At 37.8% G+C, this 24,324-nt stretch overlaps 1 long non-coding RNA gene across 1 annotated transcript; it reads left to right on the top strand.

Moving 5' to 3' along the window:
* The first annotated feature begins 16,810 nt into the window (after positions 1-16,810).
* LOC126820329 (uncharacterized) lies at positions 16,811-21,062 on the top strand. The gene is made up of 3 exons (XR_007679921.2): positions 16,811-17,180; positions 19,839-19,890; positions 20,903-21,062. It is a non-coding gene; the product is annotated as an uncharacterized LOC126820329 (long non-coding RNA).
* The last annotated feature ends 3,262 nt before the right edge of the window (positions 21,063-24,324 follow it).

The following is a 24,324-nucleotide window of genomic DNA, read 5'->3' as shown; positions in this document are numbered from 1 at the left end:
TTACACGTGAAGTGTTTCTAAGCGCATATCACAAACATATACTTAAAACACACAAAAACAATCAAAATCAGGAGAACATAATTAAACACAGCTGCCTGTTAGGCGCTATTATTCAAAGGTTTATATCCAACAAATCAACCGGCTAATCTCTATATTGAACTCAGTCAAGGTATTACCTGATGAACACCTACACCAAGTAGAGTTCAAAAATAAAATCAACTTCATTAACAAAAATTAAACAATCAAAAACTAAACTGATAAATCAAATTCAAACGAAACAAATAAAACAAAGGAAATGAAAAGAGCAGTTCATTACCATTCTACATTAACAAAATAAAGGAAATCAACTTGTGAAAATTTGTTAAAAAAATAAGAGCAAAGTAACACTAATGTTAATACTTTTTTAACGAACATATCATAAATATAATTAATTTTACCTATAATATCTATTTCAGAAATCAGACTTTATTTTGCAAAAAAAATAATCCAAAGAGTTGTGTACGACCATTATATTTAAACAGTATATTATGCTGTTATATATATGATAAAGTGAAAGTGATGAGAGTTAGAATTAATGTTAACAATTTGATAATTACTATATTTAATTTGTTAAATGTTGCCCTATGATAAAGTTGGATTCTGCTTTCTCTTGTTCAATCCATGCATCAACTGTTTCTATAGTTATGTCTAAAACATATATTATAAAACATCTCCCAAAATAATGCAAGTAAGATTAAGTACTGTTTGTACTAAAATTTTTACAATTCATATAATGTACATAAAGTAATAAACCATTAAACATGGTCAGGAACAATGTCTTATTTAGAAAATTAAACTACAATATATTAGGATGGCAGTCGGAAGTCTGTGTAAATACAACAATTTATGGAATACATGTATAAAGATTTTAAATACATTGTATTACCAAGGACCTTATTTATAGGGTCCATGGTATCATACCAGCGGCTGCCAGGCAGGAGAAGCTCACATTTTGAAAGAGATGGATAGAGAACAAGCTAAAAAAATGATTGGTTACTGTTAAACTCATGTGTATATACAGGGGTAGATCACTAGACCTTGGTTCCCCGTCCCATAGGAAATCTGGGATTTAATCTCTGGGCTACTGGGACTGCTGTCCATGATCGGTTAATATTTTATACATTCTACCAAGGGGTTTATACATCAACGCCAATATATATTCGGGTGGACTTTGGTTTTTCGTACCGATGTGAAGCTGGTATTTTTCTATCTCGGGATATTCTAGTGGAAAGTCCGTTGCCCAAACCACTCCACGAACTTTGTTTCTGATTCAGAGAAACTAATGGGGTATTATAATGATAATGGGCCAAATCTATATCAATATCTCAGACAAGGGTCTAAAACATTTGAGACTGTATAAATATGTCGAAAAATATACCCACAGAGAGGATAACTGTACTGGTTTCTTGATGCCAGTCAGATGCGCGTAGATTTTTCATCCAAAGATATGTTATTGGAGCTGGGGTGGTGAGGTGTGATATTTCAACCTTTGATAAGCATAGTGACAAATGCTTTACTGACAGTGCCTGCTCAAAAGATTTTCTTTCTATTAAATAAAGCATACAATAATGGCTGTGATGACGTCTTCGGTTCCTGGTTAACAGTCTTCGCTCGTACATGCCTTTGTTTGCGATATCACAATTAGTAAAAGCGGATTGTAAGCCCTACGAGTGGCTACAATATTTTGTACACTTGGAATAAAAGAGAATATTTAAACCAGTACTAGACATAGAACAGGAAACTTGATTGTGCTACAATTTGAATATTAAAATAATAGGCATACGTATCTCTTTTTGTAAAGCGGATTTTTTTTATGTTTTGATAGAAGGCGGTGGTGAGCACGCCTATTATACAGTCGGTAATCTCAAGTGTAAAGGGTAAGTAGGCGTAATATGACAAACATAGAAAAAATAGTCTACTTTTTATACTGCAATTTGTTAGTTTTATCACCAAAGAGACATTTTGGATAAGTTATGTCCTTTTCATTCTCATCTCTGAGCCTAGATATTTTGTAACTGATAGCAGCTTGTGTTGATATCAAAAACGATTTTTAGACCGTTGATCATTCTGTTCCTGTTGTTCTTATTAATGTTGTTTGTCTTGGGGTCGTCGCTTTTTGAAAAAAGCCCACGATCGATATCAAAATTTGCATGCCTTTTCCTTGGACAATTGCGCATGGACTGACAGACATCGAGTGTTGATATGACGTCAAAATTTCAGATGAATGATGCGATAAAACAACTGAAACAATCCAACATTTTGCCCCTGGTCGTCTTTGTCATGTGACTTTTGATTGGCAGAGAATTAAACTTCGCTCGTATTTGTCGTTAATTGCTGTCCATTTTCGATAAAATAGCAATACCTAAGTAAATTCTTGGATTATGCTCCTTCAACTTCCTTTTCCGCCTTTTAATCGCAGAGTCTGCCTCTAGACGTTCTCAGAACCGGTAGCCATTCGATCAACACATACGAAGCCCTCCTTATGTCAATGGGGCTGATAACATGTCGACAGCTTGATAGTTAATGGCATCCTTCCATTTGTGTCCTTTGGGTGAATCCCGTATTTGTTTTAGTAAGATATAGTGTATCTACTTTCCAAACTGTGCGATACTTTTATTGGAAATAACTAATCTGTAAATACTTTCATGGGAATGTATCTTTAATTGTATTCATTTTGTTTTCTTACAGGTAGCTATGGATCATATTTTATTTCGTTGTTTTGTATAACAACAAACTTTGGATTAATGGAACAACACCCCATATTGTTTATAAACATATATATGTAATATATTTGAATGGTATTGGACCAACTGATTTATATTAAATTTACCTTTGACTGTGTATGGTCTTATAATATGCTATGCTTTATTCCAGCATTTTGGGGATTTAACTACTGTGTTCGTCCACCAAAAATTCTGAATTATCCAAAGCATCGAAAAAACAAATTGCTAATTTTGGCTTAGCTTAGCATTGTAGCAAGATGGGTAGAATTTTTGGTCTTTCAATGGTATTTTAATATCTTTGGCTAATTATTAGATTCACGCATTGTGTAGAAGTCATATTGTCTAATGCGCACTTAAATCAAAATGATTGAATGGTTGACGTATAAAAAAGAGTTGTGATTTTGTAAACATATCTGGTTTCCATGGGAATCAAATATCATGTTTAACACGTGATTGGAAATTTGGCTTAAGTAACCAATCATATTAGTAATTGCACAGATTCAGGGTCATGAATAGCCTGGTCTGTGCATGATGTCCATATGGGTCCTATATCCTATAAAAGAGACCCTGGCAAGCCTTTAAGTTTAGATATCCATGGGTTCTGGAGAGATTACCATCTAATAGAGTGGTTCAGAGACTCCTATAGTTGTCCTTATAAAAACTGACTCACTTATCTGATTGCATCTTCGAGAATTTTTTGAAGTGAGCAAAGTTTAGTCCCGCGCAACAAGTATACGTCACACGAGGTATTTTACAAACATGTATTGGTATATAAAGCCGAGTAAAAAATATACTCATTACGCACTTCGACTTTCGTGTTTATTGAATAGCGAGCTTGAGTAAAAATTTTGGATGCACTCTTTGATTTAATTTTTGATTTTGTCGATTTGGGCGATTTCGGTACAGATCTAGCTGTAATAGCTTCGTTTCATTTCTAACTTTTAAAACCATGAGCGTGGCAAGATAAGCTCATTACAACATTTTGGCATTTACTTTTATTTAGTGGTTACAACCTTCGTTTTCGTGGCGCTCTCTTAGGAAATAAATATTTGCTAGCTCTAAATACGCAGAACTATTTGAGACCGGAAAATAAACGAAACAAAATTTTTATTTGTAGTCTTTATTTTCCAGACACTTTTTGGTAACTTGGTGTAAATTATTTTCATAATCATAGTATCTTATTTAATTATTGTGTAGACTTAAGCTTTGATCGACTGGCTTAGTTGGTTTTTTTTCTAGATCTGACACTGAGCCCTTGCAAGATGACGTCCACCGATGAAATGTTATCCATGATTGGATTGGACAAGTAGCCCTTGATTTGAGCACTGTAACCAAACTACCCATTGGAAAAATCACAAATAGGCTTATACTAGGCATTGTTAATAAATTCCCGACAACTACTTAGCATCGGTCTATCATAACTGCTTTACATGACGACTATGTGACGTTTGGTGACAAACACATTCAAAATGGACTGGTCTGACCGAAGACAAAGACTAGGAAGCTGGGTAAAAGTAAGGCTAAGTCCGAAAAACCTACAAAAGCACATGACGATTTTCTTGACACCCCATTTTTTCCAGGGATAGCGGACGAGACTCCATCGGCAGATACCAGTGAAATTAATTTCATAAATAGAGAGACTCGGATGTAGCAATTTCTACAGCGAGTCTGGGTAGTTGGGATTGAGAGAATGATTTTATTGTAAATTATGCATTGTACCCCAGCTAGCTTGATATATAAAATGTAAAAACGAACTGTTGCATTGTTATTCCTGGTAAGACAAACGTCTTAACTAATGAGAAAATAGACGTCTTAACTACTTAGATAAGAAGAAGAAAATACACAGAAGACGAGTGACAATACTAGACGATCACAAGGCTACTAAAGAAAAGAATGCATGGGTCATACGCCGGATGCGGCGACCGGTTTTTAACGTGGGTCCACTCTCTATGCCTTACAGACGACTACATGGTGCTACAGCATAAGCAAAAAATATTCATCATCATTCACCAAATTAATATAGTCTACGTCAATTGTGTGACGGACATACATACGGACGACCCCTCTGATTTCCATGAATGTAAATGAAATGTGTTTACATCAGTAAAGTTTGTTTCCCATTTCGTTAAAATGAGTGCCTATTTATGTATACATATATAGCAACTTAAATTGGTCCGATATAGTCTTATTTATGTATTTTGCGTGTAAATTCACATTGTATGCCCACCTTGATTTCCAGATTTTGGAGGAGGGGCAAATGAATGAAATGCCGAGAGGTATGGGGATATGGGTCTCCGTGAGGAAATTTTGAAAATAAGATGACCAGAAACGCATTTTACAGGTAAATCAACAGTTTTTCAACCGAAATCCCATTGTGTGCCGACCCGAATTCCAACAACCAGTCAACCCGACTGTTGCGCTACATTCAACGGACGCCATATATTCAACTTATAGACAAATTGATGAAACGAATAATGATGATGCCAAAAACTCTCACTTAAAATCCACGGAGAAATGGCCTGCGAACACGAAGTATATCAGGGAGTATGGGGATCCTCCTCGAGAAAATTCGAAAATAAGACGGCCGCAATTGTGTTTTTCTCCTATTCCAGGCCATGAACTCAGCAACTCCAATATAACCGAAATCCCACTCACTGCTCACCTAACCACAGTTAACCAGACTGATGCAGCTGTATTCACCGGAGACCATGAATTTAACTTCCCGAACAATTAACGATAATGTTGTGCGAAAAGCAGCGTGACTACCCAAGAGTTGCGTTAGACACCCTTTATTTCTAAAGGTTTAAACAATTAGCCAATTTAAAGAAATTTCAATTCCCCAATATAAACCTGTAGCTAATATTTTGCCCGATTATACTTTTAAAGTCGACGATGCTACGGGAGAGAGAGAGAGAGAGAGAGAGAGGGGGGTTAACGTCCACTCGACATAAACTAGGTCATTCCGAGACAACATATGGTTCAATTTTATTTCCATAATTCGCTTGCGCGTAGGGGTCTTTAGCAGTGGGAGGATACCGGAGGATCCGGAGAAAACCCACGATGCTATGGGAGGAGGAGGGGGGAATTCGTCACGAGTCTAAATGATAAGGGGTCCACGTCAAGTTCATCCGGTTACCCTTGGCCAATGCCTTCTCCGAAGGTAAATAAACCCGGGTTATCGATCTGGAAGGTCGTCATACTCGGGATTTTTAATCGAGTTCGACGCGAGTCCAAGTGATAAGAGCACTCGGCAAATCTCGACAGATTCCGTTACCCTACATCTAATCTCGGCTGTATGACAGTAAGTGATATGTACCTACGCCCATACATTTGCGATGCGGCTGCCGGTTTACTTTAAACAGGAAAACGTGTCGCTTTTAAAAAAAAAAGTCCCAAATTGCGTCTTTTGTAGAGTGTATATACCTAAATGAGCAGAGATATTGTCTCAAGGCTGCTGGTTTGATAAAATTCCCTGGTAATTCCCCAAACCCAATGCCAAACGTGACGTTTGTTGATATAATACACTCTCCACAGAAATCTCCATGGGGGCAGCCATTTTTCATTCGGAACCTTTAAAATAGTTCAAATATGGCGGAAATGGTCATACAGCCGAGATTAGAGGCGTAGAATCTGTCGAGGTTTGCCGAATGGTGATAAGAGGTTCACGTCACGTTTATCCGGTCGATTAACGAATCAATCGGGGTCGTTTTCAGTGGATAGGTATTCAATTAACAAACTTGACAAACAAATACAATAAAAGAAAATTCTGTATCATAACATTTGTAAACCCATTTAACTTATCAAAAATAGATAAACCACTTAAAAAAAATCATTCAATATTTACTAGTTTGATGAACCAGAAAGGGGGTATAAGTGTTCAAAGAGTAGAACCAATAAATTATTACTGATCAATTAACAAGAGACTGAATATTTTTGAGTAAATGTCACTGAACAAACAATAGGGATTAATAAATTATAAATAAGCTTCGTACTAGGAAAGTATAGTAGTTTAAAATCTTGTTCTGGCAAATAGTGATGGAGATAACCGTAACAATCTTTCAAATATGGATACAAACACTAAACTTTGTATGGGAGTCATTTATCGCCCATTTATCAAAACTGTCTCGTTAGCCACTTGAATTTTCAAAATGGCCGTTTGTATAACAGAATGATAGCAGTTCGACATATTGGGAGAAATTTGATTATGTATTCTCATGTTTTCAACCATAGGAAAGTCGAATTTGTATGATCGATGCACCTATAAAAAATGTTACGATGACTTTATATGACCTTGTATGAACCATATAATAAGTGGCGTCATACCCACTGGGCGTGGGTGGCAAAATGTCAGAGGCCCCAGACCTCCAAGAGGCCTCCACCTAATGTACAATCACAAAGTACATACCCGTAATCAATCAAATGAATAACATACAGAAGTTATATTTAAAGACGCACTGCCGCTTACAAGAATAAATTGAGAGTAATTTATTCACTAATATTTTCCTCATATCTAACAAGTATCTCATTTATAGTACACATAGTAAAAAACAAATCAACCAAGCATTTCCGATAACTTACTGCAAGCCGAAGAGGAGATCTGCTTTCGCCTCCGGTTTCCTCTTCCTCTCACTACTAAAGACCCCCTACGCGCAAGCAAATTATTGAAATAAAATTGAACCATGTGTTAGTCCCGAAATGACCTAGTTTGTGTCGAGTGGCCATACAGAAGTAATCTGTAAGATTGGGACATCTAAAATCCAAGAATTTTACATTTCAACTGAACTGGGCTGGGCAATTTCCTTTATGTAAAGTTTTACCAAAAAACATTAAAACGTGGAGATTCTCTAATTTTTCAAGTGACACCAATTGCCATTACGACTACATTAGTTTGATATCATGGTCTGGTCAGTGTCCATTGTTAAGAACTTGGTATTATTCTCCACACTGGAACTTCTAGGCTTTTAGAGAAATGAAATGAAATGGGGTTTAACGTCCTACTGTTCTGCTCGGACTGGACTAATGAAGACGGGCATACGCTACACAATGTGCTATTTTGCTCGGGCACTATGGCCTAGTCTTATATCGAATTCCAACTGCCAAGGTATCTTTTACGTGCACACCAATGTATGCATACGTCCTCCGTTTTTCTTCCAATCCGAGTCAGCGTCTTACCCACTTAGCCACCGTGACTCCCTTGGGGTTCTTAGCGACAAAGAGGTTATTTAAATAGTTGAACCTACTAAATGTATTACATCTGATAGTAAACTAATCATTTACCTCTCTAATCTCTCCAAAAAAAACTATTATTTCAAATTAGCTGTGGGATCATAAAATGACAAACCCTGTCGATATAAAATTTTCCCAGATCTTCCATTCCGGAGTTACGCCCGTTTGACGTAAATGTCGTGAATGCGATACAAATTTGGTGTGAAGCATTAGGGTCGATAGAGGACAAACCTTAGTGATGTCTTCGTTCTCGAAAACATTGTGAATTTGTTATCTTTAACATTGTGACTGTGATACAAACTACAGTATTTAATGGAGGGTTATTTTAAAATTTTGGTCTGAAGCATTTTGATTTGAGAGGTACCCTATTGATTTTCAAATTTCATGTGAAGCATTGGGTATCTTCAGCATCCTTGTGCCAGTGGTATATTATAATTTCGGCATAACAGATCAGATTTCTTAAAGGCATTAAGGATTGTTATCAAAGGTGATCAACATCCAAGTTTTCATTGACATAAGCTGCTGTAAAGGTTTTGTGTGGACGTATAGTGCATCTATCCTTCAGCTACCTAAATCTATTGTATATATTCTTCATTGTTTGTCTACGTCAGTATTTTATTATAGTTTGTTATTCGTCACTTTTATTATGAATTATTCAATAACTTTGATACATCATTAATGAAGCTAAATAATATTCCACCGGGCGGGGAATTTACGAGACCCAGTTTTTCGGAGTAGTTTTTAGTGTAGATTCTGATTCTGGGTGTCTTGGTAAGTCTAATGTCTAATAGTAAGTCCAGGAGGACCGCACTAGACGCAAAACAAAAATCTACAAGATAAACCTTCGGACAAGACAGAAAAAGACATTGCAACAAATGATCAAATCAAGTGAATGGATAAGATCGAGGAGTAATGTGATTTTGTTGACTGGTAATGTCTAGAACTGTTCATCTTTCAATAAGTGTATAGAAATGAAATGAAATGAAATGGGGTTTAACGTCCTACTGTTCTGCTCCTATACTGGGCTAATGAAGACGGGCATACGCCATACAGTGTGCTATGAGGGAAATTTTGCCCAGGCAGTGGCACTATCGCCTACTCTTATATCGAATTCCAACTGCCAGGGGATCTTTTACGTGCATTCCAATATATACACGTGACCTCGGTTTTTCGTCTCATCCGAAGGACTAGACAGCTGTCCTTGTCAGGCTCTCCGTTCTGCACCACTGACAAGGGGGAAACCACGTCGGAAATTCTGGATGAACTTTCTCGGCCAATGCAGGGATCGAACACCCGACCTCCAGGCTAGCGAGCCCCCCCCCCCCCCCCCAAAAAAAAAAGCTATTGAGAGGTTGCTCCGGAGTTTATTGGTGAATCATTTCAGAACCGAGAAAAAGATTGTATTGAATTCTTTCTTATCAAGAAATTATCGAAATTTTCAAAATAAATAAAATAGCACCTTATAACATCTTGAGAACAAAAGGTTTGAGGACTGGAATTAGTAGACATGTGATCGGGAACCCCCAAAACGCAACTCAGAAGTTGGTTAATCCCCAAAATTGACTACTCAGAAGGATAGATGTTGTCAAAGGGTGGGGTGGGGGTGGGGGAATCCCGATCATATACATACCAATTGCAGGCTTCAGACCTGTTGTACTTAGGATGTTAAATAAATTTGTTCTTCCTTCTGGACTAATGTTTAGAGATAATATACTAATTGCAGGTTTCAAACCGGTGGTACTCGGGATATTAATTCAATTTGTTCTAGCTCCTGGACTAGGAGTAGCGTTTACTGATAACAAAGTGAGTGACAACTGTATATTATCCATTATAGCTTAATGATGATCATATTAATTAATATTTAAACACTACATTAATCTACTGACTGATAAAATAAACGTATTTGTAAAGGTACTCTCCGTAAATAGCAACTTGTATAACACTAATCAATAGTATCCTTTTATAGTGTGGCGACTCAAGAAATATCTCAACAGAGTAACACGACTGGCATTGGTTGCATTTCGTGATGTGTTAAATATAATATTTATAGAGGATAAGACATATAGGCCAAGCAATATCTCAGAGGAATAAAACATCAACTTATGCATTGTTCGCATTTTCTGATTCGTTAAGGACGGCACATTATCATCTATGCTAGTAGCAAAATGTAATTTGGTATAATAAAACCATGGTGGAATATACTGGACTTGCCCTGTTTTCTTTATTTGTTCAAACTTTTCTTTTTATGAAAGTTATGGGCTGTGAATCTGGCGAAATGAAATATGTTTTAAAAGAGAACAATGTTTTAGCTAACAATCTGTCAAAAACGACATCTGTAAAAAGTCGATCTTTGTGTGCTTTGGAATGTGAAATTGAACAATTCTGTGTTGCCTTTGCCTTTAATGAAGATGGAGGGGAATGTTATCTGTATGATAGAGATATCAATGGTGAAGTTTATGATGCAAGTTTGAATACAAATCTTTATATTAATAAAAAAAGTAAGAATAATTTAATATTTTAAAGCAGGCAAGTCTTCTACATTGCAAACAAGACTTACTGGAATTTATATCAACATTGATGTTGTTATCTTACTGTGAAAAGATGGGCTTCTGATATCCAATATTTAAGACAAAACGAAACTTTTAAAATTAGCACACGAATCGCGTGCCAGAATGCTTTCAGGTGCCATTTGTAATGAAGCGACTCGACGACAGTCGTTTAGCTATAAACAATGATTAGTATCTGTTTCATTAATGAAGTGATTATTACACATATATATTTAACCGTTCTTTGTAACATGCCCCCCACACACACCACCAAACACACACACACACACCCACACACACCCACACACACACCCAACCCCAACCCCGCCCCAATAAATACCTTAGAGCAAGAATTAGTAATTATTATTCGTTACAGGATGTGGGCCATTACCTACCAGACCATATGGATCACCACAATCAGTCCACACTACATATCCTGCTGGTGCTAGTGTTAACTACATATGTATATCAGGTGCTTATTCAGATGGTTCATCTCAGGCCCATTGCCTTCCATCTGGTGAATGGCAAATTCCAACATTACCATGTAAACTGGGTAAGTTTGAATACATAATAAAAATGAGATAAGTGTTATTTCACATCTCGCTTACGTGGCTGAAGATGTTACTAGACGAGAAGTATCCAGCCAAAGGATTTTAAATACATGTACTTATAAACGCTTAAACTAATCTCGATGTAATCGGGTGGATTATTATCTAGTGTCAAGAACAGTCCTATACCCAATCATTTACCGGTTCATTGGTGGCATTTCGGAGAGAAGAACCAGATATGGACCCATAGTGAAGCGAAAGAAAGAAGGCGAGAAATGAACAAATCGACGTCTTGGCTTCTCACAGAATATTTTTTGTCTCCTTGGCATCGCACTGTTACCCGTAGCGAATCGAAGACAAGGGGGGAGATTAGGTCCATTTGTCGCGGCTTATTGGCTTCTTCTTTGCACCTCATTGACGCGAAGGAGAGAAGGAACGAAATGATACTTATCGGCTGCCATATAAAAGACAATGGTCCTAAAGAAAATACACTTTGGCACGACGGAGGGCCCCACTTCGACAATTTACAACATTTTGCAATATTAGTTGATTGGTGGTGAAATTTGCAACATTCTAATGGTATTTTGCACCGAGCTGGAAATCACGACGATCATTTCTCAGCTTAGCCGCCTTATTAAAGCCTCCAATACCCGTTATTTTTGGTTCGGGATTACGCAGATCAGTTCATTATCCAACGGTTCACTGCATATCTGACAAACAAGCGATACTTCAGTATCCATGTGCTTCTGTGTATCTTCATTTGAACTATTTTGTGAAATAAATTCGATACAAGGCCATCTTGGTTCATTTATCGAGGTTGCTGACCAAGCTGAGACACGCCCACTTCGCTGCTTCCGCGGAGAGCCGAGAGTGGCTCAATTCGACATGCTCGCTATGCTGCTACCGCAGTGAGCTGGGAGTGGCCAAAGAATCCAAATTACATCGTATTGGGCCTAAGGAATGAGTGTCATTAATCCCAAATTACATCGTATTGGGTCTAAGGAATGAGTGTCATTAATCCCAAATTACATCGTATTGGGTCTAAGGAATGAGTGTCATTAATCCCAAATTCCTATTCGGAAACCTAAATCTCAAACTGGACCTCTTTCTATACTGACACAGGGGAACCACACAATCACCAAATATATATTGTAAAATTTGAATTCTCCCTCCGAAACTGGTCGCCATCGTGAATGAACCGCCGTCTCCTCTCCGCCCCAAATTGACTTAGCGGTATTACTTATTCACAACAGTTTGCATGAGTTGATTCAGCTACCCAGAAAACGTATATTTTGATACCAAACGCGATCATATTATGATAATTGGGTGGCAATTGGAATTTTCAATCCAAAACCAGTGGCCATTTTTGATTGTGGGGGATATTGCCAAAATACATGTATAAAAAACCAGAAGTCAAATTAAGTAAGAACTATCTGTTATTATAGCTAAATCATGCCAGGATGCTTATGATCTAGGGGTAACAATTACACCAACAGTTATTATCAGACCTGATCCAAATCAACCAGCTGTGACGGTGTCTTGTGAGATTACAAACAATGGAGTTTATACCATTATAGGTAAATATTATTATTAATTATTCATTAATACACTTTAATTTACGACTCCCAAGGCACAATACTGAGAAGGAACCCCAGAAGCACCGTACATCTCTATAGTTAAAACCATTTCTGTACAGAAACTCTTTCATAATGTCCTTACTATTTCGTATTTTTGTTATTCTTCAAGATGCCATAGGATAGCTCCGATTTTAAGTAGATTAGAACGGTTCGGCCATTTAATAATTTAATTTATTGGGGAAGTGACGCAAAGACTCGAATAAACAGCGCCGGGGTTACGATACTTACTAAACAATCAATACACACATCTTGTCAAAACTACAAACAGTGATTACTCCGCTCAGAATACAGTAATTTGAATGAAATTTTCAATATATTCATTTTGCATTATCTATTTGTTGAACTATTATAGCAAGAACCGGCAGTTTTTTTTATCTAAATCTTACATTATGTAACTTTAAAATACATAAATACAGTTTATAAAAAATAAAGAATACAGATTTAGTCCCTTGAAATTTTTGTCAAATCGAGATACTTTCCAGTCAACCATCAAATCACTCCCTTGTACACAAGTAAAATTAGACATTTGCTACATCACGGAATCGGTAAGTCCGGTCGTAACATGGTCAACAAAGCCAACATGTAGCGGGGTGCCAGGAGACAAGGGGACATAACCATGTCGTCAAAATCCGTCCCGAGTGCACAGTATACTACTACAGTCCATTGTTTCTTGTGAACACTCAAAAGTGTCCTCGGAAATGATTGTTTAAAGTCCTATTTTTCTGCACCAACCGACTAATTACGACAAGCATATTATGCCCCACAGTATGCTATATATACTCTTAAAAAAGTAGGGGATATTGAAATGCAAATACCTATGCAGGAAGTGTTAAGATAGTCATGGACACTTGACATGGTTTGAGAGTATGTTCACAGATGAAGAACTTATCGCCCCAACAGAATCACTGAGCTGCACATGCGACAGGCAATAGCGCCATACACGTGGGAGGGGTTCATTGTCAAATTTGACACATCAAGGAAGGGTTGATGAAAACTGCCGCGAGCTGGTTTATCTATGCATGTTAGCATTCCTATCGGTTCTTGCATAAGATTTACTGTTTAGCATATCTTTGCTTTAGTGTGTTACGTTTATTTTCATCGGGAGACGTATTCGTCGACGTCAACGTCAACCGACAACACTGCAAGAATTGGCCGTGGCACTGCAAGGGGAGTGGGTCAGATTGCCCCAAATCGTGATTGGGTGGTTTGTTAGAAGCATGGCACGACGAATTGCTGAATGTCTGAGGATTGGTGGAGCAATTACTCATTATTTAGACAAAAAGACAAATGAGTTCACGCTGATTTAAATGATGATTTTCTTAGAGCTTGGTAAAAACATTACTTTTAAATGTGAGGGTGGGGGCACAAAACTTGGTCTTATAAATTCACAGCTCGGGTGGCTATACTCCCCCCACCCCTTCAGCCACCGGACTAATATGGATTCAAACTATTACCATTAGCCTTATTGCTTTAGGTCTATGTGTACTAGATGTGTTTTATAATCCTTATGAAGTATAATTTTAAAACTTTCTTTAAAACTAATGTAAATAAGTAACATTAGTAACAATGCGGACTTTTTCTGTCCGTTTCCGAGGTCGTCAATTAACATTGAACGACAGGCACTTTTGATCAAAACATCATTAAAAACCTTTCCATAGCGGTGAAAATGTTTACACCACGGAGAAAATATTTACACCGCGGTGGAAAGGTTTTTCATGTTTTTTTTTATTTATCACAGTTTTCACTGCGATTTCTCTCATATGAGGTAAATTTCACGAAAAATGTATAAATCAGTGTATGGCACTAACAGGCCACCGTACAATTGGCCTGTTATTAACATACACTGGTCACCTCTAATAAAGGGGGGGGGGGGCTGAAGCACCCTGCACGTTTCAAGTCAGTAGCTTGAAGCGTATATATGGTATTAGTGTCAGTGGCTTGTGGCACGAAGTAACAGTATATTGTCGCATACATAATATATTATGTCAACGCTTGGGCGACATAATATATTGTGTTGACGCTCCAAGCGTGTTAGCATATTAGACCTGTAGACTCAGTGGAATGTACGCGTCATCAGAGCGGATCCAGGGGTTGGACCATGGGGACCGGTCCACCCCCTTAACAATAGAAAGTGTCCCTGTAAATAAAAGAGGGCATCCTTATCAGAAAAAGGGCACCTGTGATGTCAGAATTTCAAAAAAGGGCACTTTTCTTTCGGATTAGGGTTAGGGTTAGGGTTAGGGTTAGGACACAGGAAAGAGAGAAAAAACAGAAAAGAAAAAAACAATCGAAACTTACCGATTCCATGATGGAAAATACCGCCAAAATATGTCTCCAAAGCATTCATTGGTTATCAAAGCGCCAATTAAATCTATCGTTGCAAGTTCATGCCTAGTCACCTCCATCCTAGTTCCAAGCGTTGACATAATATATTATATCGCCCAAGCGTTGACATAATATATTATGTATGCGACAATATACTGTTACTTCGTGCCACAGGCCACTGACACTAATACCATATATACGCTTCAAGCTACTGACTTGAAACGTATCGCCTGGCTGAATGGTTAGCACGTGCGCGCTGTACCATAAAGTCTGTCATTGAGTCAACTGGCGTGGTTTCGAATCCCCGGTTGTACGTGGCAAGGAGTAGGGTCACCTGTCCAACCTCGTGGGGTTTCTCCGGGTCCTCCGGTTTCCTCCCACTGCTAAAGACCCCTACGCGCAAGCGAATTATTGAAATAAAATTAAACCATGTGTTAGTCCCGAAATGACCTAGTTTGTGTTGAGTGGACGTTAAACCCCATTTCTCTCTCTCCTCTAATAAAAACAACAGTGCATTTCCGCAGTTTTGTATTGTTTCTGAATATCCCCCACTTTTTTTAAAGAGTATATGAGAGAACTTTTGCCCGGAAAGTTGTGTTTCTAATTAATTATTTACTTGACTTTGCTGCCGTAAATGAGTAACGTTGCCTTCAATGTTTAACAATTCCAAATTGCCCAGTCTCCCCTGCGTCATTGTGGAAAGCAGAGTTGATTTAATATTTAATTCCTTCCAATTCACTGAAGAAACGGGGATTATTAAAAATCAATGAATCATTATAAACACGTCTAGAAGTTGCACTTTAGCATCGAGAGTTTAATGCCCACTTGACACAAACTGTCATTTCGGGACTAGCATCAAGTACAATTTTATTTCAAGCTTGGGATCAAAATTACACCACTTGACATTATGATCTAAAACAAACGCGTTAGATATCTGACACCCCCTCCCCTCCTCCAACACACCGATGAAACCCATATTAGGTTATAGGCCACGATGTAGCCAATAGAGAGAGAGAGAGAGAAATGGGGTTTAACGTCCACTCGACACAAACTAGGTCATTTCGGGACTAACATATGGTTTAATTTTATTTCAATACAACACAAAACTGTAGAAATGCACTGCTGTTTTTATTAGAGGTAACCAGTGTATGTTAATAACAGGCCAATTGCCTACACATGAACATAAACAGTTCATATTAGACCAGGGGCTCAGCGTGGGGGGGGGGGGGGGTCCGCCGTTGGGGCGTTTTCCCACTCCTCTTGCAGTGCCACGGTCAATTCTTGCAGTGTTGTCGGTTGACGTTGACGAACACGTCTCCCGATCAAATTAAACGTAACACACTAAAGCAAACATACGCTAAACAGTAAATTTTATGCAAGAACCTATAGGAAAGCAAACATGGATAGGATAAGCCAGCAAGCGGCAGTTTTCATAAACCCTTCCTTAAAATGTCAGATTTGACAATGAACCCCTCCCACATGTATGGCGCTATTGCGTGTGCGCACATGCAGCTCAGTGGTTCTGTTGGGGCGATAAGTTCTTCATTTGTGAACATATTCTCAAAGCATGTCAAGTGTCCATGTCTATTTATCATATCACAACCTGCATAGGTATTTGTATTTCAATATCCCCTACTTTTTTTGAAGAGTATATTATAAGCCATTTTGATGGGCGATACGGGTATAGAACATACTGTTAACGATCATTATGTAGCCAATAGAACATACTCTAAAAGATGACATGTTATTTTATAGGTCATGGTGTAGCTAACAGAACGTATGTTAACGGTTACGAAGCAGACAGAAGTTATGTTGGAAATATAAGCTACGATATTGGTCTGCAAACAGTCATAAACATAGTTGAAGCCTCGGTAGAATGTGAACAATATATTAAATATGAATGTTATAATGCCCATAGTGTGTCATTTGGGTTAAATACACGTACTGGTGCCTTAGCAACTTATTTAATTGGAGGCGTCAAAGGTCAGATGGATTGCGCATGTCATCTTGATAATACATGTGTTGATGGTTTACTATGTAATTGTGAAAAGAATGATTTGGTATTAAGAGTTGATGAGGGATATATTCGGTATAAAGAGGACCTACCAATTACCGCCATTTTGGCAGGTGATACAGGTATGTATAAATGGTTATTGTTTTAAATATAGTCCAGGCAAGATACCATAAGTGCGGACAGTTGCTGCAATAGAAATGCCGACCACTGTTTTTGGTATATTATCACCAAAAAATGTCTCAGTCCGAGATCCGTGACCAAATCAAATTGGCCAAAATCCAAAATGGACCCCGGTTTTGGCTTGTAAATTACAATTTCCACCCAACTATCATAATATGATCAAGTTTGGTAACAAAATATACGTTTTCGAAGTAATTGAATCCAGTTCCATACACATTTTTGTGATAAGTGTTACCACCAAGTCAATATTAGGGATTATTCATGATGACGGTCAGTTTTGGCGGGAAAATTTGAATTTTACATAAGGATCAAGTTTGGTGTCAAAATATACGTTTTCAATGTCGCTGAATCCATTTTTGTACATATTTTAATGATTAAGTGGTTTCCTGTGTCAATATAGGAGACATTCCGGTTAGGGATTTGGATTTCCGATTATAGGGACTGGAGATTAATGATACTCCTACCTTAGACGTCATACAATGACCGTTATCCAATATCAACTAAATTTCATTTGGAGTCTCTCCCAGTTCACTGCAGTAACGACGTAGGGGCCACATACGGAAGCTGATCATGGCTATTGAAGCACATGGCGAATTTATTTCACAAAATGATTCAAATGTTGTGACAAAAATGGATACAGTATCGCCCTTCCCCTGTTCCATCCAAATCCAGAGATACTACAAACCAATCGCACTCAGTGTACGTACGGAATATATCCGTTTTTCATTGATGATGTAAGGGCCCCATACAAGTTCAATCGGACCCTGATTTTCACCGATGACTTCCAGAATAGATTTCACAGCCTGATTATTCTTTCCATAATATTCAGAATCAATTAATTTGTCTTAGTTTTATTTATTTATCTAAATGAATTTAGGAAAATTGCAATACGGGCGACGGGGCTAACCATCACCACGAACTCTATTGCTATTTAATATGTCACCAGTAACTTCCTTGTCCTGGCTTAAAGTGTATCTTGATCGTCTTCACGTTCTTGGGGTTGTCAGTTTACTTTCAATTCTACCCCCCCACTCATTAGGAAACAGAATCGAATGATTGTTTTTCTTTATTCACAGGTCGTTTGGTACTTGATTGCAGCTTACTATGTTCATGTTCAGCTCCACACTCACGCCCTTCCTTATTTAATAGAACAAAACTACAGCAGTAATAAAGGGACACTAGCACTCCCGTCCCACTTTACGCTAATAGTAAGAACAGGAGAACAACACCCAAGATAAGAATCAAATATAATCCTGCGAAATAGCTTCCTGCTAAATGGTTCCCTACTACATAGCTACCTGCTAAATGGCTCCCTACTAAATAGCCCCCCCCCCCTGCTAAATAGCTTCCTGCTAAATGGCTCCCTACTAAATAGCCCCCGCTAAAAAGGTTCCTGCTAAATGGCTCCCTACTAAATAGTCAACTGCTAAAAAGGTTCCTGCTAAATGACTCCCTACTAAATAGTCCACTGCTAAAAAACTTCCTGCTAAATGGCTCCCCACTAAATAGTCCACTGCTAAATGGCTCCCTACTAAATAGCCCCAACCCCCTGCTAAATAGCTTCCTGCTACATGGCTCCCTACTAAATGGCTCCCTACTAAATAGCTCCCACTAAAAAGCTTCCTGCTAAATGGCTCCCTACTAAATAGTCAACTGCTAAAAAGGTTCCTGCTAAATGGCTCCCTACTAAATAGTCCACTGCTAAATGGCTCCCTACTAAATAGCCCCCAACCCCTGCTAAATAGCTTCCTGCTACATGGCTCCCTACTAAATGGCTCCCTACTAAATAGCTCTCGCTAAAAAGCTTCCTGCTAAATGGCTCCCTACTAAATAGTCAACTGCTAAAAAGGTTCCTGCTAAATAGCTCCCTACTAAATAGTCCACTGCTAAAAAAACTTCCTGCTAAATGTCTCCCTACTAAATAGTCCACTGCTAAATGGCTCCCTACTAAATAGCCCCCACCCCCTGCTAAATAGCTTCCTGCTACATGGCTCCCTACTAAATGCCTCCCTACTAAATAGCCCCCGCTAAAAAGCTTCCTGCTAAATGGATCCATCTAAATAGTCCACTGCTAAATAGCTTCCTGCTTAATAGATGGCTGGGATCCAGAAGTTATGGATGTAAAATATATATTGTACCAGCAATTGGTCTGGCTAGTTAAATCATCTGTTCATGGCTTCAATAACCCCTAACCTTGCAAAATTAGCAGTTTATTTCATAGAATCACTTTAATCCGCCAACTGTTTTTAAAGGCTCGAAAATCCCAGAACTGTCTTCTTCAACACTGGGATTATACTACTGGAACCTCTTGGTTAGTGAACCAGTGCTTTATTTATCGGACCAATATGGTTCCCTGTATCATTTTGTACAAGAGTAAAAAAGAATACTTAATCCAGTACTCCGCGTAGAAAAGGACTTAAGAGATATTATTTTAATTATCATCGTTGTCAAAAGCTGCGATTCGTCATTCCATTAAGTATAAGTATCCGTATTATACTGTTGAAAACGTTTAAATGAAATAGACAGTTGTGACACGAGATAAGATAACTACCGGGGTTATTATGTAAAAAGTATATATTATTCGTTTTATGTTTTGATAGGACACAGTACTGAGTACGCCTATTATACAGTCGGCAATGTCAAGTGTAAAGGGTAAGTATAATTAATTTATTATTCTTTAATATGCTAGTTGTAATCACTGGTACCTTTTTGGTATGATATGTTTATACTATGATAAATATATTCGTCATTACGGGGGTAGGGTCGCCTGTCCTAAAGAGCGAATTATTGAAATTTAATTGAACCATATGATAGTTCTAAAATGACGTAGTTTGTGTCATGAAAAAAAATTGATGAAAAAACTCAATTAAAATACGCCCATGGCAGCTCTGTCTCAACTGCAACTTATCCGAAAGGAAAACTTGGATGTTGATCAAATTTGATAACTTCGGAACGGAAAGTCGCAGAACGCGTAATATCGATAGGGTTTATCCTCTAATGACCCCAATGCTTCTCAACAAATTTGAAAGAAGTCCAGTAAAAACTAGTCTCTATCGCGTTCACAAGACTTGGCAAATGGGGATTATCTCTAGATCGGATAGTTCATCCTCTCATGACCCCAAAGATTTCCACCAAATTTTACAAAAAATTGTTGAAAGATATAGCCTCTAAGGGGAAAGGGGGGGGGGGTAAATCCGAACGAAAAGTCGCGGAACACTGAAAATCAATAGGTTCATCAAATTTACTTCCCATCTAATTTGAAAATATCCGTTTAAGCTACAAGAATCGTGTTCACAAGGTTTTCGGGAAAGAGGGTATTACCCTTAAACGGAAAGTCGCAGAACACTGAATATCGATAAGGTTTGTTCAATAATGAAAAAGTCGCGGAACACCAATTCTTTCCACCAATTTTGAAAAACATCCGTTAAAAACTACATCATCTATCGCGTTCACTATGTTTTCGGAAAAGGGGGATGACTCCGGAACGAAAGTCACGGAACTCTGGAAATCATTAGCGTTCGTCCTCGTATGAACCCAATGCTTTCTACCATTTAGTAAAAGATTTTTATGTGGGCTATAAAAATAATACTTCTGTTTTATTCTAGTTTTATGACTACACTCCGGTATTTTGAATACATTACTAAATCATTATATTATCTTGCAGGTAGCCAAAGAGCCAGTCTAAATGTTTAACTACGTTGTTTTGAAAGTGGGGATATGTTGGATTAAAGTACAACCCAGATTTTCACATTCATACATATATAAAAAAAATAAAATATGTTATTAAGCACACCTAAAAGATTAACCATATTGCAAATTACAGAATTGTGTGGAATAAAACAATCACCTTGTGTTGCCGTTGCGTTAGCTTGCAATCTTTTAACAATTAATATAAGACGCTTTTAACACTGTTTGCTTCCCATTCCATTAACTGTTAAAGGACAATATTGGTGCCAGTCATTATCACATATGTGATAGAAGTGGTTAAACACGTTCCAAATATTATTTTATCACAGAGATCATTGCTACGATAGATGAGTAATCAATTTTTCAACAATAGGAAGTGGCGAGTTATCCCTTTATATAACTGAATGAAGTGACGGGTGATAACAGATACATGGGCGAATTTCTGCTCACTAATAATTCCTTCGAAGACCAAAAGTTGTTGTGTGGGACTGTGAAAGGATATCTGACAATTCATAAACAAAATTGACTCTCACTAGATAAGAGAACATGAAAGAAAAATAGAAAAAGTCCGTGCATTACCATGTTTTTATAAGTATAGAATGAATAAACACCCGTGAAGGTACGGACTGTTTCTATTTTTGTCGTGTTCTCTTATCTAATGACATGCAATTACTTTTTTGAATTGTCAGATATACTCTTACAGTCTCATATGTGTGACTACACATCATACGGCGTCGGCCACACGTGGATTGTTTACATCGGACGTAATAACGCAATCCGGCCCCTGCAGAACTGGTGCCTTTAACTCATTTTACGTCTTCGCGTAGGGGGGTTCTTCCCCCAGAAAATTTGTGAAATTTGACAACGGGAAACGCGTTTTGCAAGCACTTCTGGGAGAAATCTAGGTATCATATTTTCCAAATTTATGCTGCTATTTTGACTATAAGACATACTACTGTACTACACAAGACACTCATGACAGGTCTGCTTAATATAATGCTAATACAATGTATTTCTATCCAAATAATAAGTTGCATCTTATACATATCGAGGCATGAATACATGTATGAATCTTTACTCTATATGAGACATGATACTAACACAAAAATGCAGCAAATGCAATTATGCTATCAGCACCACCGATTGATTGAGCACTTTTGAAAAAATTGCAAATTTGAATAAGGAATAAAATTTATATACATATGCAGGAAATGCAATTATGCTATCAGCACCACCGATTGATTGAGCACTTTTGAAAAAAGGCAAATTTGAATAAGGAATAAAATTTATATACATACGTATAATGAAGAGAAAAGTACGAATATTGACAAAGTGTCAACATGAGAAATTTATATAATGGTCAAGGATTGATAAAGACCCCAGACTAACAGACAGAATAAACTACATAATTTTCAAATTAGTGAGGGATGTATGTATGATTTTTCGCGTGCGCACTCTCAATTTTTTTAGGGGATTCCGCGTGAAAATTAGACCTCTCAGGGGGGCCCGCTTATACGGGTGGACTTATTGTTTAATGGGGGGTGGGGGCTGGGAGGACACCGTCCTCCTAAACTCCCTGCCAGCACGCCCCTGACTTCCACTATAAATATCTTTTATCCAGATATACTTCAAACACCTTTTCTTAATAATTTAAAGTATTTTAGAATGTAATTTGCAGAGCCAGAAGATAAAAAGTTAATATTGAGAGATAATTAACTATTCCCGACGTCATCCCTCTCTGTGATAGTAGCGGCCAAGCAAATAAATTCACGATGTAAAACGAACGGGAAAGAAAGAAGAATTGATAGACACATGTTCCTGAAGCAACGACTGCGAGTTTTACAACATCTAGACTTTGCTTCTTTACTTCACAATTCCCGAACTTATAGCTATGTTATAGTACAGACCCGTGAGCAGTAGCGTCCAATCAGACGTTGTGACATCGCGACCTCCACGGAAACCTTAACATTCAATGAACCTTTAACTTTGCAACTCGATTATCACAGGTAGACATTTTAGCTTCAAAGCGCGAGACTTGGTATTCGCGACGATCAAGGAATCTGATAGGCTTACAAGCTGGGCTTGTACCCAATCGAAATTAGTGCCAAAATATGCAGGGTATTACGTGAAGGCCTTGATAAGACGTACGTAGTTAAAGCGAGATCAAGCCTTCTATTGAAGATGTGATCGACAGGACGAGGGTTCAATTGCGATGAAGAAAGAAATATATCTTCAAATTAACGGTGGCAAATGGTATTAAATTAATAGGTCGCACTTGAAAGGTAAAGAAAGACCCTCTTATTTCAATAACGTCCTGCACTCGAATCCGTGACAATTTTATTTGCTCTGGCAAAGTTCGCTGAATATCGATAGGGTTTATCCTCTCATGAACCCAACTGACCCCTGATTGTACGAAACATGACATGTAGGTGGCAAATTTATATTGTTTTTAAAAACTGTTTCAATATATCACCGTTACATCATAGTCATGGTTGAGTTCGAATTTCATTAAAATTGGACAGACACGTACCGTCAAAATGATCACTCTTCATTACGCAAATAGTGGAAAAGCATGCCCTCTAGATGACAAACCTTGATATATCTTTTAAGAATTAAAAGACCTTGGATAAGTTCGATTTTGGTGCGCATCGGACCTTCCGTTTCGAAGTTATGCCCCCCCCCCCCGTCTCTTACGCAAAATGTGGAATATGTACATAGTTTGTGGACCCTATGGAAATTATGCTCCTTCCGAAAACTTTGTGAATATGATTAAGACATGTTTTTTAAACGGATTGATTTTAAATTTGGTTTGAAGCACTGGGGTCATGAGAGAACGAGCCCTATCGATAATCAGCGTTTCACGACCTTTTGTACCAAAGTTATGCCCCGTTATCCGAAACCTATGAATGCGATAGAGGCCACAGTTTTTGACAGACATTGGGTTCATGAGAGGACTAACCCTATTGATATTCGGCATTCGTCAACCTTATGTCCCGAAGTTAGCACCCTTTTCTGAAAACCTTGTGACGGCGATAGGGCCTACAGTTTCTAACATTTTTTTTCTAATTTCTTGTGGACAATTGGAAAAATAAGAGGATGAACCCTATTGATTTTCATTATTCTTCCTTTATTGCAAAATATGTAACACTTTGATCCTTAAGACAATATTTGGTCTTTGTTGCTTCACTCTTTCTATAGACTCAAATCAAACGTACTTAATGAACGTGAATGATATATTTATACACTGAAATGTTGGTGAAATCCTAACCACTGTCAAAATATCAATCAAATTCTATATGTGTTTTGACTTATGGTTGGTAGACAAGATAAGGTAATGCCCCACCCACCTGTGGTTGTGATATTGGGAGGTTTATTTCACATTTGGGATGGAAATTAACG

This window comes from Patella vulgata, chromosome 5 (assembly GCF_932274485.2).
Source record: "Patella vulgata chromosome 5, xgPatVulg1.2, whole genome shotgun sequence".
Lineage (NCBI taxonomy): Eukaryota > Metazoa > Mollusca > Gastropoda > Patellidae > Patella > Patella vulgata.
This window is presented reverse-complemented; position numbering and strand designations above follow the sequence as displayed.